The following is a 16,713-nucleotide window of genomic DNA, read 5'->3' on the forward strand; positions in this document are numbered from 1 at the left end:
CAATGTATTTTAGTCCACAAAACTCCTCAGAGTGTCACATGCATATGCCACTATACATGGGAGTCAATACATGAACCTGACAGCATCCAAGAGTTTCCTATGTTTTGAGATGGACTGGCATACAAAGCATTTACTATTCATTCACTGTTCATTGATATTCAAGACCATGTCAAACCATTTGCTTCAGCTCCAGACATTTGCGTCAACTCCCTTCTCATTGCTCAATGCATTTGACAGACAAAGCTCAAGTCATCAAGTACCTGGAGCTAACCAAAGTCATCTAATTCTCTTCAAGAGTCAAGAGATACATGCAACCCACAAATTTGACAGTTTCAGCCAAGTAAAATGCTTCAGATCTGAGTGCATTTGATCAATAAACTTCAGCTCCAAGACATTCAAACCAATACATATGACTTTCAGTTTATGGCCAAGCTTCAGTTATAGCCAAACTACATGTCACATAGCTTTGGTGCATCAACAAGAGTCAGGTATGTGCTGCCTTGTCATTGTTCATAGCAGGCCTGGACTATTTTCAGATCTGCATTCAACTGTCATAGCTCATAGATAAGCTTATCCACAAGTTGTAGCATCCAAAGACCATTAACTACCTTCCAAGGAGTAGATGCATGCTCAATATAACTCATATGATGCTTTGGGCCTCAGTATGCAGCCAATGCCTTCAGCTTGATCAGCAGGCGCGAACACGTTGTTTGCTGAATCTATTTACAGCAGCTGGTTGTGGTCTTGATGATGGCAAATGTACACTTTATGATGCTCAATAAGGCCTCCCAAAGGCTTCAACAAAGTCACAAATGCTTCTTGACTAATGGCAAGTAGGATACCATAAGCACCAACTTATTTAATGTCCGCATCATGTAGTACAACTGGACAACTCAAGTGTCGGATACAATCATACCAAAGACAAAAAGATGAGATTGAAGTCTAATAGGTTCCAAGATTGAGACTTGGACTCATAAACACAATCTTGTGTGTAAGACAATGACACAAACACTTGATTGAAGGACAAAAGTACTATGACATTGCTTTGAAAAGTGAACCAAATACATCATTATATAGTCTCTGGCCTTTCTCCACTCTCCTCACTATGCATGTGGGATACAAGAGCCTTTGCTGGGCATCATCATTTGCTCTCTTTTTCAATAGCTGATTCATCAATTCTTTGGTTGAACATTCGTTATCCTTGACAAATCTTTTATCTCAGAGCCATGTTTTTTAATGGATAGAAGCATGCAAAGTGACATTTGAATATGTTAAAATGGAATTATCCAAAGCATTGGTTTTAAAAGCTCCAAAGAGGGGTGAGGTGTTCTATATATTCATGACTATGACAAGGCATAGTATTAGTTGTTGCCTATCCCAAATTTAGGAGGCATAGCTTTATCATCCTATTGCATTCGCAAGTCAAAAGCTGGGAATTTCAGAGATTCATTACAGCTATTTGGAGAAGGTTTGCTTCTATGGTATTCGCCACTAAAAAGTTCCGACACTATATTCTTTATGAGAAGGTGGTGTTATTAACCAAGGGAGAAGGATTACGCTTATTATTGAACAAGCTTCAACCCCCTAATCACCTAGCCAAGTGGGTGATCTCTTTGCAGGAGTTTGACTATGAGATTAAGAGCAAGCCACCAAAGTTGCAGGGTATTGTAGAGTGTTTAATAGATTTTTGGTGAGTCTAAGGAAGAGTGGACAGATATTAGTTATTGTGAGGATTTATGCAAAATTGATGCAACCTCTATTACGTCATGGTACATGTCTATCATGCATTATCTATGAACAAGAAACCCAATGGAAACCCTTTTCAAATCTGAGAAGAGGAAGATTAAGAAGCAAGCACTTCACTTTTCGATAATAGAAAGTGTCTTATATAGGAAAGGTGTGGATGAGATTTATCATTGTTGTGTGGTACCCGACGAGGTACCCTTTATTCTAGAAGAATGTCATGATTCACCACATAGAGGTCATTTTGCTGGATGGCTCACCACCTCTTCAAAGCTTTACATGTTGGCTATTGGTGGCCAATGGTTTTCTAGGATGCTTTTGCATATGTTAAGCATTATGATGTTTATCAAAGACACTATGCTAGGGAAAATCATAAGCGACAGCTTAATCCTATTCTTGTGACTTTTCCCTTTGAGAAGTGGGGTATTGATTTTGTTGGACCTGTGCATCCTTTGTCTACTATGCATAATTGTTATGTCATTATGGCGACGGACTACTTTACAAAATGGTGTAAAGCTCAAGCTATGATGAAGGACAATGCCAAGGAAATATCTAGTTTTATTATGGAACAAATTGTCTGTCATTTTGGTCCACCTAAAGAATTGGTGTCCAATAGTGGGACACACATTCTGAATAAGGTCACAGAAGCCTTGACTAAAGCTTTCAAAATTACACATAATAAAACCACCCCATATAATCCCCAAGTGAATGGACAAGTAGAGAGTACCAACAAGCAGCTTGCATGGATTTTATCCAAGATTGTATCTGAGGATAAGCATAACTAAGATAAGAAACTTCATGTGGTTGTCAAGGCTTATAATACTACATTCAAGAGAGCAACAAGCCACACTCCATTTAAGTTGGTATATGGGGAAGAGTGTGTCTTGCCCCTTGGAAATTGAATTATCCAGTGTGAGGTTTGCGTTGAACCATTCTTTGGGTGAAGAGGAAGCATTGCAAAAAAGGTTGAATTTCCTAGCACATCTTAATGAGATACGATTGTTGCAAGCTTTGTTACATCAAGAGGTAGGGAAGAAGAGGATGAAAGTGCTTAATGGCCTTCGTGCTAAACTATATAAATTTGTGAAGGGTCAGTTGGTCCTATATTGTGATGCACATCATGATTTATTTCCTGGCAAGTTAGAACCCAAATGGGATGGCCCTGATAATATCATCCATATAGAAAAGAATGGCTCTACAACCCTTTTAGCATACTTGCAGAGTAGATAGAGTTTAAAAATAAAGTAAAAGTTAATAAGTTGAAGCCCTATTATGTGTAGGGACTGATGTTGGACTTGGTACCTTTGCATGTCTTCTAGGATCCAAATTAAACTTGTAGTAGGTGCCAAGACAATGGGATGGGTAGAATCATTTCTTATCTTGAACATCCATATTTATAGCAACGTTACCACCAAGGTCGAGTGATTTAGTGGAGTAAGGGTTATCATATTACTAAGTGGCAAGATGGATCTTTCACTTGGGATATTGTCTACTACCATCATTGTCATAAGGTTCTTATTAGCGTCCCTATTGAGTTTAGTGAGGAAGGAGGGATTGTACATGTTATACATCCTCTCTCTTGGCTTGACTTTGACTACCATAAGTATAAGTAGGCTGATCAATATGGCATGGCCTATCAATGAAGCATGAGTCTATACTTTGTATTTTGGTGGAGCTTCACGTGGACGTGCTAAGCATGTGAGTGTCGGTATGGTTATTGAAGACCCCAACGTAGAGTCGTTATGAAAATGGGTGTTTATTTAGGCATTGCTTTTACTAATAACATGGTAGAATACAAGGCCTTAATCATGGGACTAACATGGTGGTATCCACTATTTATTGGTGAAAGGTGACTTGGAGTTAGAGATCAACCAATTGAATGGGACCTATAATGTGAGGGATCCCATTCTACGGATGTATCATCATGCAACTTTGAGTATACTTCAGATTTTTGAGACAGTGACTTGTCAACTAGTTCCTCATCGGTGGAACCACTTTGTAGATTTGTTGAAAATTTATGTCTTTGTTGAGGATGTATTTCTTAACTATGGTCTTGTGAGGGGTTATTAGAATTTCCCCATCTTATTAGCCCAGGACTACTATGGGGATTGCTTTTATTGACATGTCTCATTATGGCCATCGATGATTAGTATGGATGATGAGTCAGGTAGCGATTGACCATCTTCCTATTCTTTCATGGATGCATAAGATCATTCATTTCAGCAACATATTCGTTGGACACCCCTTGTCATTTATGCAAGGGCTAGCTAATAATTTGATGCATTTAGTATAGGGCCTGAGTAGCCCATCCCTTGGTCTTATGATGTACTTCAGTATGCTTATGTAGGGACCAAGGGTTTTTTTAAATAGTAGGTTGATGCATGGTGTGCTTTATAGCTATATTTTCATTAGGCCAAGAGGGTCATTTTTGTTGGACTTAATTTTTTATTTCATTAGGCCAAGAGGGCCATGTGTTTGCTTAGTGTGGGTGCAGTTAATTGTTTCTTGTCTTAGTGTTGCACTAAACAGGTTCAATGTTGCACTAAACAGATTCAACGGAGTACCTAGAGTGAGTCTCTTACTGTGCAAAATTTTCTTGTGGCCAAGTCCATGTGTTATTCTTCCTTCACAAGTTTTTTCCCCTTGTGCTATATATGTATATGTGTATGTGGGGACTTTTCTTCTTTTGGGGACCAAAAATTCCAAGGCATAAAGTCCCAGGGTTTGGTTTAGTATATTTGGGGGAGGTATGAGCAGGTGTCCACCTCCTCTGAAGACATTGTCGGGAACTCTAAGATCTAATTTGAGAGTAGTCCTAGTGACCATGTTCTACTAACCTACTAGGTAGTTGTTTCTAGGAGCTTCTACTAGTTGTGAGGCAGCAAGGGAAGCCTACCGAAAATAATGACAGGAAATGATAAATATTAGGGAAAAACCCATAAATCAAGAATACAGAGGTGTGTAAAAAAGGGTTCTAACCCTTGGAAAAAGAAAAGAAAAGAAAAGAAAGAAAAATTCAAAGAGCAGATAATCATTGCCTTGCATAGGCCTGTTAGGTTCCTAAGGATGAGTCAGCGATACCTTGTCTTCCTAGGGGTGACATTAGCCGAAAAATAAATAAGGATGGTTAGAGCAAAAATAAAAGTGAGCAAAAAAAGAGGATTTATTATCGCCTTGTGAGATCTTAGTAGGTTCTTGGGTGTTGAGACAGAACCTGAGATCGATGACCTATTCTCATTGGGTCACTATACACTCAACTCCCTCCTTTTTACATGCCCGAGTATCAAGTCGTGAAGTATAAGAAGGTGCTTAATCAAATGTATCCAAAAATGAAAAATGAAGCTATAAGAGTCCTCACCTAGTAGGAGTTCCTGGTCCAGTTGTCCTACGTTCGGTAGGTAGGTCAAACCACCACTTGGGATGATTCTTTTGATAGTTCTTTTTAGCACCAGTTTGTGTTGGATCAGTTGGTTAGCAAGTGACTCTGGATCTCTATCAAACTATACTTAGCCTATCCCTTTTCGATCTTCATGCCTTGATTTTGTCAAGAGATAGGGTGAGAGCTATGTTTGTGTTTAGTTGTGGATTCTTCTTTGAAGCAACTTGATGCTCTTTATGGTTTCTAAATGTATAGGTTAGTTTCGTGTATTTGATGGGCTAAGTCACCCTATCCCATGGTTGGCAATGAGAGTGGAATTTTATGACTGAAAAAAGAGCCAAAAATGTGCCAAATTCTATCAATTTGAAGGGAAAATTAAAGCTTGATGGAAGCGGCGAATGTGGGTTTGACAATGTTAAGCGACCGTGCAAGACAGGATTTAAAGTCACTTTTGAAGACAAATCTCACAGTGGTCTAAAATTTTTAATATTTTTTTCACATGTAAGAATGAGGTGGAACAAGTTCCAAGGAGTGCGGGACTTCGAGACAGTTAGCTAGAAATTTTCAACACGCAAATCGGTTTCTAGAAAGACTTCTGAGACACCGAGCAAGAGGTAGGGCAAATGACCAAAATGCCATATAGAAGCAACTTATGGGGAAGAGGTGTGACCCTTAAGGTCCCCCCCAACCCCCAAATTTCTCACAACCCCGAGGGGGTTATTTACAACAAAAAAAGGAAGAGGGTGCCTCCTATCAATGACATGGTTTGAGGGGAGATGAGGGTTATGGAGATAGCAAACAACCACATACTCTAATGGCATCAGTCCACTTCTTAATTTTCTCACTCCACTTTGCTGGTCTCAGAGATTCGAAGATGGTGGTATGATCACGAAGATTGAATTTCAGTATTTCTCTCTCCTCCAATAGGCTATTCTGTTGAGATATTTACAATCACACCTACTTCAGTCCCTTTGTAAGGAGCAGTGAGGGCTCATGACCAGAATCCCATATGCACAGTAGGAGAAAGTACCACCACTCAATTCCTATAAAGCATTGTACTTGCACTCTTTTTCAAATGCAATGATAGTACTCTTTTCTTTCCAGTAAAGTGTGTGTCACTATCAATACACAAGATTGTGTTTATGAGTCCAAGTCTCAATCTTGGAACCTAATTCACTTGTGTGACAGTTTGTCTTTGTTAGGGTCAATGTCTTCATGAGTTTCTTTTTCCTCTTTCAACCTCCATAGCTTCTGCATCTGCCATGCTCTAGATCCCACGTATTTTGACATGGTATCAGAGTGCAGCTGAGCATGGCTTAACTCATTTTAGTAGCTCTTCACCTCTGGTCCATCTCTACCCAGCTCAGTCTCAGCCTACGAACTCACTTTCCATCTCCACCTTCAAGCATGCTTTCATGGCTACATAGCCAGCAGCACCCTATCAGAATGAAGCTCTTGTATCTCACTCCACAGGCCAAATCTTACCGAGCTTCCTTCTAGAGAAATGTTCCCCGCTAATGATGCTTCTCTATATCATCTCAGAACTTGATGTTGTCCCATCTACTACTCAGGATTGTCAGTTTTCTCAGGTTCTATTCTATGGCCTCCATAGCCAGGCAATACCTGGGCATCTTGGAGCTTATGGATCTCACACTACAGGCCACCATTGATCATGATGTCTTCTAGAGAAATCTTCCTCAACATGTGGTGCTCCCTCCTATCACAACAAACGTCATCAGGTGCTCCATCCTATCACAACAAATGTCAAGATTGATGCACACTAAGACCAACATTGACAAAAACGTGGAAAGCTGATGAAAAATGTGCCTGCTGATGTCATCCACCCTACGCACTTAAATCAAGCATCAATCATGAGCATCATCATGGGGCTTTGGTAGAGCATGAAAAGAGCTTCATTTCCATTAAAAAAGTTTTCAAAATGATCAAGTATAGCTCCTGCAATGTTAGAAAAACCAGGCTACCCTCAGAAACCCTAAGTGTGACTCCATAGCCAAACTTCACCAAGCTCAAAAATCTCAACATTTTCTCTCTCCTGCCACGTGGAACAACCCATTGTGACTTAGATCTAAAGGTCTCAGCATCAAATCAAGAAGGGGAAGATTTGGATCTGAAAGAACTTTAAGGATTTTGCAGATTTGGAAGACTCAAGGAAGAAACATAGTGTCCACATTGACACTCATTTAATGCTTTTAGCAGTTGTGTCTTTTGACACATCTCAACCAACTCTTTTGTTGCTTAAATTTGATAATTCTAAAGTTGATTTGCTACTGTTCCCGAAAGTCTAACATGGGCAAAGACTCTCCAACTACCTATTTCAAAGGAGTCGGGTTTCATACTTGGCAGACCAGCATCAAACTCATCCTGATGAAAAAAGGCCTTTGGGCCATTACCACCGAAAAAGAAAAGAAGCCTTGTGATGTGGACCTTGCTGTCACTTGGAAAAAGAATGATGATAAGGCTCAGGCCATTATCAAACTGGAACCAGATGACAACTATATCCACCGTGTGGATAATTATGAGACTTCACGGGATACATGGAAGAGACTTGACACCTTGTTTGGTGCACAGTCTAAATCATCAAAGTATGGTCTCTTGATTGAGTTTTTCAAGCTTAGCACATCACTTGCCACACATCTAAATTACATGGAAGGACTTCTAACCCAACTTGCAGGAATCAACATTAAAATGGAAGAAGATGTTTGCATCGGTGTTCTACTTAAGAGTTTGCCTCCTGAATATAATAATGTATCAACAACCTTAATCAACATGCCATACCCTGAACTTGTTGATATCCAGGCATCACTATTAGAGGAGGAAAAGAAGCTAAAAACTAAGGAAGAACCAAGCACCTCTAGAGATGAACATGCATTATATGTTGGCAACAAGTACAAAGGCAAGAAGGATCAGCTCTTCTGTGACTTCTGCAAAAGGACCGGATACACTGAGAAGTTTTGCCACGCCAGAAAGGGGTCCTAGAAGGCCTATCTAGTTGCAGTCAAAGAAGAAGAAGAAAACGGAGCAAAGGAAGAAGAAGAAGAAGAAGAAGAAGAAGAAGAAGAAGAAGAAGAAGAAGAAGAAGACCACCAGGAGAAGGACAAACCTCATCGGTCCTTCTATTCAAATATACTTTTTTAGCTTTGTAGTTCCTAGCCCTAGTGCTTCAAACCTAAACTTATAAACTCCTCAAATAAGCCTTGTACTACAGGCTCTGTACACTTTGTGAGGCCCCTGCTATAGCCTCTGGATGTCCATCATGTTTGTGGTACCCACACTTAGCCTTTTTTGCAACAACCTTTGGAGTTTTGCCATGTTTATGGTGTGCCCACACTTTGCGAGTGTTGCTTTCATTAAAGCCTCCACACACTTTGTACTTCTGGTTGTGATTGAGGAGGGGTATTGAGATATTTACAATCACACCTACTTTAGTCCCTTTGTAATCCCTTTGTAAGGAGTAGTGAGGGCTCAGGACCAAAATCCCATATGCACAATAGGAGAAAGTACCATCACTAAATTCCTATAAATCATTGTACTTGCACTCTTTTTCAAATGCAATGATAGTACTCTTTTCTTTCCAATTAAGTGTCATGTCACTATCAATACACAAGATTGTGTTTATGAGTCCAAGTCTCAATCTTGGAACCTAATTCACTTATGTGACAATTTATCTTTATCAGGGTCAATGTCTTCGATGAGTTTCTTTTTCCTCATTTGAAGAAGATCGGGATGAAGACTGGTTGTCCGGCTTGAACTAGATTGATATGAGATTATGCCAACACTATGGAGTGATGAGCAACGCTATTTGGAGACCAATGGCAAGTCTAATCGCAATCTAAAAAAGTCAATTCTTGAGACCCAAAACCCGATAAATGGTAGTAAGTCTCTTTTTAATAGAAATTCGAATTATTTTTTATAATTTGTGGTGCAAATCTTGTTCATATGTGATGAAAATTTCTTTGAGGATTGGTTTTGATGTGTTTTAGGGCTATGAATCATAAAATGCAGAACCCGTGTCTGTGCGTGTGAGTTATTAATTACTAAAATTTGAAATGCGTATTTTAAGTGGAAAAATGACGTTTTTCAAGGTTTTTCAAGGTTTCGGGTGATCAAATCATGTTCATATGGGATAAAATCAAATGTGCTAATGGATAGATTGTGAATTAATTTCTTGAATCGGAAAAAGTAAAAATAAAATTGTTATATGTAAAGAAAATAAAGAAAAATACTCAAAAATGTGATTTTGAGCCAAAGAAAATAGGAAAAAAATAGTTTTTGTGTTCGAAAAATTATAGAAAATTAGAATCATGTTTGTGCAAGTATAATGGAGGTAAAGCATGAGAATTTGCCTAAATTTACCCCCATTTGTATGTTTTAGTGCGTGTTTATCACTTTCTATATAGAGAAATATGCATGAAATACCCTTATAACCTACCCCCATCGAATGCAAAATCTTAAATGGTAGGGGAAAAGGGATGGCGGAAATTAAGTACCATTTGAATTTTGATTTTATGCATATTCTAGCATATATGATTCATTTAATTGAAGTCTTAAAAAGGGAAATAGCATAGATTATTCTGGGTACTGCCTTAGCAACGAAGTAATATGCTAGAGTGAAATCATGAAAGGCCTATTTGTGCACATCCACACTAATTGATTTATAAGTTTACTTGTTTAAGCACATGTGCCATTCACCTTTTATTCACATTTTCATATGTGGTATCAAGTAAATTATCTCCTGGATGCATAGTACTTGTTTTGACCCACAATGAGTGTGACATTCCCTAAGCTGTAGGTCTAGTGTTATCGTTCCATTGGGGATTGACGTGGTAAGGATTATATTATCTCCTAGAACTTTTTTTTAAAAGGGACTACGTTGCATATGTGCTTTATGTTGAGATGGTGCATCCTAGGGCTAATCCTTAGGATGTAGGAGAGCCGTACTGGAGCCATAGTGATAAGTTGGGGGGTGCTCCATTTGTTTACGTTACGAGGTGCTAGGTACTGATATGTTTGGGTACTCCTTTTTCTTGGAGTCGGGAAGGGCATCATGTTGGACTACAATCTAGAGATTATTTCTAGAAAGGCCATAGTGATAAGTTGGGGGGTACTCCCTTTGTTTACGTTACGAGGTGCTAGGCACCGATATGTTTGGGTACTCCTTTTTCTTGGAGTCGGGAAGGGCATCATGTTGGACTAAAATCTAGAGATTATTTCTAGAAATGTGTTCTTTCGATAAATCAATTCATAGTGTTTATACACTCTTGGCCGCTAGGCCATGGGGTTGTTTAGGTTAGTATAGGAGGCCCCGGCTAGAGCCTTAGAGCCAATGTCGGGCCCATTTTTGGTCTTGACATTCTGGCGAGGATTGAACCCTCTCATAAGTACCCAGTTGCTATCCATATGGCCTCTATATGATGTTCTTGTAAGAGATAAGCATTAGTCAAAAAGCTACAAATAAAAATCCCAATGGTTAGTGCTACTAGGGGTAGATTAACTATTGCAATGGGCAGAAACCTTTTCTCAAGAGGGATCAATCAAATCAACAATTTGTTCAAAGAAAGGGGAGATGGATAAATCTCACAAATGCTCTAACCCGACCCAATAGAAACAACACTGGGTGGAGGTGTGACAATTGTGATGACATAGGCCATTTTAAGGTTCAATCATTGAAGCTGAATAATGGTAAGGATCAAATACAATTTTACCACAAGCTACAATTGGTTAAGTGCAAAGGTCATGATGTTGCATCCCAAGCTTATGTTAAAGAAGAAGAAGAGGACCCAACCATTAGAGCAGAAATTGAAAGAAAAACTATGCAAGTAGTTCTAGACAACAAGGGTTCAAACTACTAGTTTTATTAATCCAAATGCCAACAAACGAAAAACATATACCCTTCAATGTCCTAATTGATTACTATAATATCTATTATTTCATTTCTCCAAAATATACAAAATTACAACTAGAGGCTGAGCTTGTTAAGAAGATACTAATGAAATTAGGCAATGGAAAGGAAGTTCTATCTACCTAATAAACTAGAGTAACCAAAATTGAGCTAGAAAAATGGCAGACTAAGGTTGAATTTAGGGTTATGAAACTAGGAGTATATGATTACCTGTTCGAAATGGATTGACTCGTGATGAACGATGCCCACAAGGAATTGCTAGTCTTCTAAAATGTGCAAAGAGAATTAGTTTCAACCTAAGGCGAGGTAGGAAGGCCCAATATCCAACTTGCTAAAGCATCCCACATAGCCAAAGGTTTATTGATGGAATTTGCAATATACCTCATTGAGCTCAACCAATTAGATCATTTTTTTATGGAAGATGAAGAGCCCTCCTGGTCAAAGAAATACACATATTTATTTTTGGAGGACTTGACAAAGTTATCAACAAAGAGAGAAGTTGATCATGAAATCAAACTAGTCCCTAGCATAGGGCCTGTTGTCGCAAAAAGGCAATCCATTCCCAAAGCTAAGCTAAAGGAGCAGCTGATATAATTGTTGGATCAAGAACTATCCAACCTAACAATTCTCCTCAAGGTATACCAATTCTATTCCAAAAGAAGAAGGATGGCAGCCTTAAATTATGTATAGACTATAGAGGATTAAATAAAGTAACAACCAAGAATAAGTACTCTATTTCCTGAATCAATGAGCTATTGGATCGTCTATAAGAAGCTAGGATTTTCTCTATGATGGATGTTAGATTTTCTTATTATCAAATATCTATTAAAGATGAGGACATCCTAAAGATAGCATTCAATACTAGGTACACCCATTCTGAATTTCTTGTTATGTCCTTTGGTCTCTAACCAATGCCCCTACTACCTCTAATGGTTTAGTCTAAGATAACTTCATAGGCCATACCTAGAAAAATGTGTCTTGGTCTTCTTTGATGATGATATCCCAACTTACTCAAAGGAAGAAGAAGAGTGCTCATGCCACTTGTAGATTTTCCTAGGGACACTGAATCTCTTTGTTAAGAAGAACATGTGCATTTTCCAAAAGGTGAATTGAATAATATTGCCTTTGTTATATCATATGAAGGGATTTTTGTTGACCCAACTAAGGTCAAAGATATCAAGATTGGTTGTCACCACAACTGGTCAAAGAATGGCATATTCATAAAGAATCATGCTCTAATCACAATACTTCTTACTGAATTGCTGAGAGGAGAACTCAAATTGTTTGGAAAATCATGAAGCAAAAGAGCATAGCCAAACTAAAAGAGCACTTAACCACATCATCCATGGTAAAGTTTCCAAACTTGTCCAAGGAATGTGAGGTTATTACTAATGCAAGCGCCTTAGCATTAAGATGTGCCCTTCCTCAAGAGGGCATCCCCATCACATATTCATCTTGCAAATTGAAACCTTATGAAAGAAATTATGCTACACATAATCTAGATGAACTTCTTGTAGCCATTCACACCTTAAAGAAATGGTGTTATTATCTACTATATAAGAAGTTTACCTTGGTCACGGATAGTAAGAGCCTAAAGTGGATATTCACTTAGCCAGACCTAAAAAGTGAGGTGCATTGAAGTGCTTTAGGATTTTGATTTTGAGATCAAATATTGCCCAAGCAAGGAGAATATGGTAGCATATGCCTTAAGTGGAAAGGCATTTCTAAATACAATAATTACTAAGGAGCCTTCCAAAAAAGTGGCCTTAACACAATTAATCTCAATGCCAAGCAACCTATTCTTGAGGTGTTTGATAAAATCATTTTTAAAGATTTAGACTATGTGCAATTTCAACAAATTTTTCAAGACAAGGGTAAGGATCCTGAACCGCTACACAAGCATAAGGATTAAAATGTAGAGTGAGAGTATTTGTGCTTCCAAAATAGACTAAGTATTTAGAAGGATTGGAAGCTCAAAAAAAAAGATATTTTGGAAATTCCATAATGCACCTATAGACAAAGTCACCTAATTTACACTAAGATTCTCAATGCAGTAAGGAAAAGTTTCAAAGTTTCTATTAGCCAAGCATAAAAGTTGATATATTTGAATGCGTTGCTCAGTGCTCAAGCTGTCTAAGGGTCAATGCCAAAAGGGTTAAATTACTAGGAAAGCTATAGCCTCTTAACATTCCATAGTGATGGGAATTCATCAATGTGGACTCTCTGTGCTAGAAATTTCCATAGTTCAAGGGAGCTATGACTCTATTCTACTCATAGTCAATATGCTTACCAAGGCAACAAATAGATTCCCAAAATGAAGATCAACTTCAAGGCTTTAGACATTGCTAGAATCATCACGAAGAAAATCTTTCAACTTCATGGACTACCTCAAAGGATAGTGAATGAATAGGGACACTTTATGTTCTGGAGAAGTCTATTTGAAGTCATCCCACAAAACTATGATTAGACTGAAAGGGTGAACCAACTATTGATTGACATATTGAGCGTCTATTGCAACATAAAATAGCAAGAAAGGCTTAAGAAAAACTATGAATAGTGACACTTTATGTTCTAGAGCAGTCTATTCCAAGTCATCCCACAAAACTATGATTAGACTGAATGTTGAGATATCGAGCTCCACTCGTGATACGCCAGGGTGACCGTTGAGTACTTATGTCACCGACTTGTCAGTTGCAGACGTGGTTGGTACACCGCCGATGAATAATAGCTACATGATAGCTATCCTTATCTACTCTAGTTCGTGGCTCAGTTAGTATGCCACCTTAGTTAGTTGAGTTTGGTTTGAGACCCATACATAGGGTTCTTCTATTTCTTTGTACTAGAGTTCTTTTTGGCTTACACAACTAAGAAGAGGAAAACTGTTTTCAGCCTCCACCCTTGTGTGTCTTCCCCCATTGTGCAAGCAAGAAAGCTTCAAGCGAGACTCCTTCCTTCTCTCCCACAATCTTGACATGGTATCAGAGCCTTGTTCGTGGTAAGGAGCTCAAGAAAGCAAGCCAAGCTCGCGGTGGTCTGGTAAGAGGAGCAGTGTTGCTTTCATTTCCTGTTTTGGGAGCAGATCTCTGCAGGTAGCACAGCCGGAAATTGCAGGAGTGCATTGTCTCAGGTTGAGACGCCCTTCGCGGTGAAGCAAGAGGGCAGTATATGCTGCGGGTAAGGGCTTTAGCCCTTGGCGACCTTGTTTTTTTGATTTGAGGCCATTTCGGGGCCTGTTTTGCAGACGGAAGTTTTCTGCACGCACTCAAGAAAAGGCCCAGTTTTATGCTGTGCGACCACTGTTCTACAGGTCGGTGAAAAGTTACTGTAGAAATTGCATCGTATGCTTGTGCGCAGAGACATTGGGAGTTTCAGAATCATCCTTGGTTCCTGTTTATGCAAAATCGTCACTAGGAAGTGACTGTGTGGTCAAATACCACTTTCGCCAGTTTTGCAGATTTGCCCTTGTGAGGGTGAAGCTGTGTTTTTTGCAGTGACAGAATTTCTTGCAGTATTCTGTAATGGCGTCTGATTCTCTTTCACAGATTGTCACTGAAAAGCTTGACAAGAACAACTTCCAGGCATGGAAGTTTAGAATGACGAATTTCCTTATGGGAAAAGGATATTGGGAATTTGTTGCAGGAAATGAAGAAGAACCAGTTCTTCCTGATGTTCCCAATCAACAACAAATGCAGGCATTTAAAACATGGCATGAGAGAGCCAGGAAAGTTATGTATTGGCTGTCTATCAGTATTTCAGACTCTATGATTGTGCATATTCAGGATGCAAGTACGCCAAAGGAGGCATGGGATACTTTGTCAAAAATGTATAGCACAAATACGCAAGCCAGGAAAATGCAGCTCAAGCAAGAGTTGCATAATGTGCAAAGAGAAAGTATGAGCATCAACGACTACCACATGAAGGTGAAGAAGATTGCAGATGCACTTGCTTCCATTGGGTCGCCAGTGGAAGATGATGATTTAGTTTCCGTGACCTTGAATGGTCTAGGAAAGGATTATGCACAGTTTCGGACATCCATTTCAGTTCGTGAAAGATTTCCTGATTTTGAGGAGTTGATTGCTCTTCTAATTTCTGAGGAACAGAGAAATGGTGGTGCATCTTCTTCAGGAGGAACTTCAAAAGAAGCTGTCTTCTACTCAAATGCTGGAAGAGGTAGAGGCAGAGGTAGAGGAGGCCGATTTGGAGGCCGTGGCAGAAATCAGAATATGCAGCAAACTCAAGAAAACCAGTCCTATGGAGGAGGACGTGGTAACTCTAGAGGCAGGGGGAGCCAAAGAGGTCGTGGTGGATGGCAAAGAGGCCAAAATGCAAACAGTAATGTTGAATGCTACTATTGTGGTAAAATGGGTCATATGGCTAAAGACTGCTATAAAAAGCAGAATGACATCATGAATGGAAAACTGCAACAAGGGAATTATGCATCTTCTAGTAGACAGGGTGATGACAGAAATGAGCATTTGTTCATGGTGCAGCACATGAACAATTCTATGACAAGTGCAGAAGAAAGCAATGATGTATGGTATGTTGACTCAGGTGCATCAAACCACATGACAGGTCATGCAGAATGGATGGAGGATGCAAGGAAAATGGAAAAACCAGGATTTGTGGAGACTGGTGATGATACTGCACATCCTATTGTGCAGATTGGAAAAATTCCCTTGTCTATGCAGGGTGGGAAAAAGAAATACCTGTCCGATGTATTTCATGTCCCGAATATTACCAAGAATCTGGTTTCAGTTGGTCAAATGGTTGAACAAGGCTTGCAGGTCAGATTTAATCCTCATGGATGCTTTGTTGAGGATATGAAAAATAAAGGTCGCTTGATAGCAAAAGGAAAGAAGAAGGGCAGAATGTTTACATTGGATGCAGACATGTCTGAATTGAGTGCAGCAATGTTTGCACATGGGACCGGTGTAGTTGCAGATATTGATATCTGGCATAAACGCATTGGTCATGTTAATGTACAGCGACTTAAATCAATGCAGGCCCAAAATATTGTTGCAGGATTGCCCAAATTCAAGGTTGCAGAAATGCATAAGGTATGTGAAGCCTGTCAGTTTGGAAAACAGGCAAGGAAACCATTTCCTAGACATGTTCAAGAGAGTGAGAAGCCATTGGAATTAATTCACTCTGATGTGTGGACAACTAAAGCTGCATCTCTTGGAGGCTGTCATTATTTTGTCAGTTTTATTGATGACTATAGCAGAAAAGTTTGGGTGTATTTTATGAAAAAGAAAAGTGAAGTTTTTGGGCATTTCAAAACTCTTAAAGCTATGGTTGAAAAAGAAACAGGCTTGCAGATAAAATGCCTAAGGTCAGATGGAGGGGGAGAGTACCTCTCAAATGAGTTTGCAAAGTTCTTGCAGGAGCATGGCATAAAGCAGCAATATTCATGCAGTTATACCCCACAACAAAATGGAATTGCAGAAAGGAAAAACAGGCATATTGGAGAGGTATCTCGTGCCATGCTCAATGAAAAAGACTTGCCAGATTTTTATTGGGCTGAAGCAGTTGCTACAGCAGTCTACATAATGAACAGGACTCCCACTGCAGCAATACATGGAATGACTCCAGAGGAGAGGTATACTGGTAGGAAACCAGATATTTCTCATTTGAAAATTTTTGGTTGCATTGCCTATGTACATGTGCCAGA

This window comes from Lygodium microphyllum, chromosome 30 (genome assembly GCF_053477565.2).
Source record: "Lygodium microphyllum isolate KBCC chromosome 30, Lygodium_microphyllum_v1.1.10, whole genome shotgun sequence".
Classification (NCBI taxonomy): Eukaryota; Viridiplantae; Streptophyta; class Polypodiopsida; order Schizaeales; family Lygodiaceae; genus Lygodium; species Lygodium microphyllum.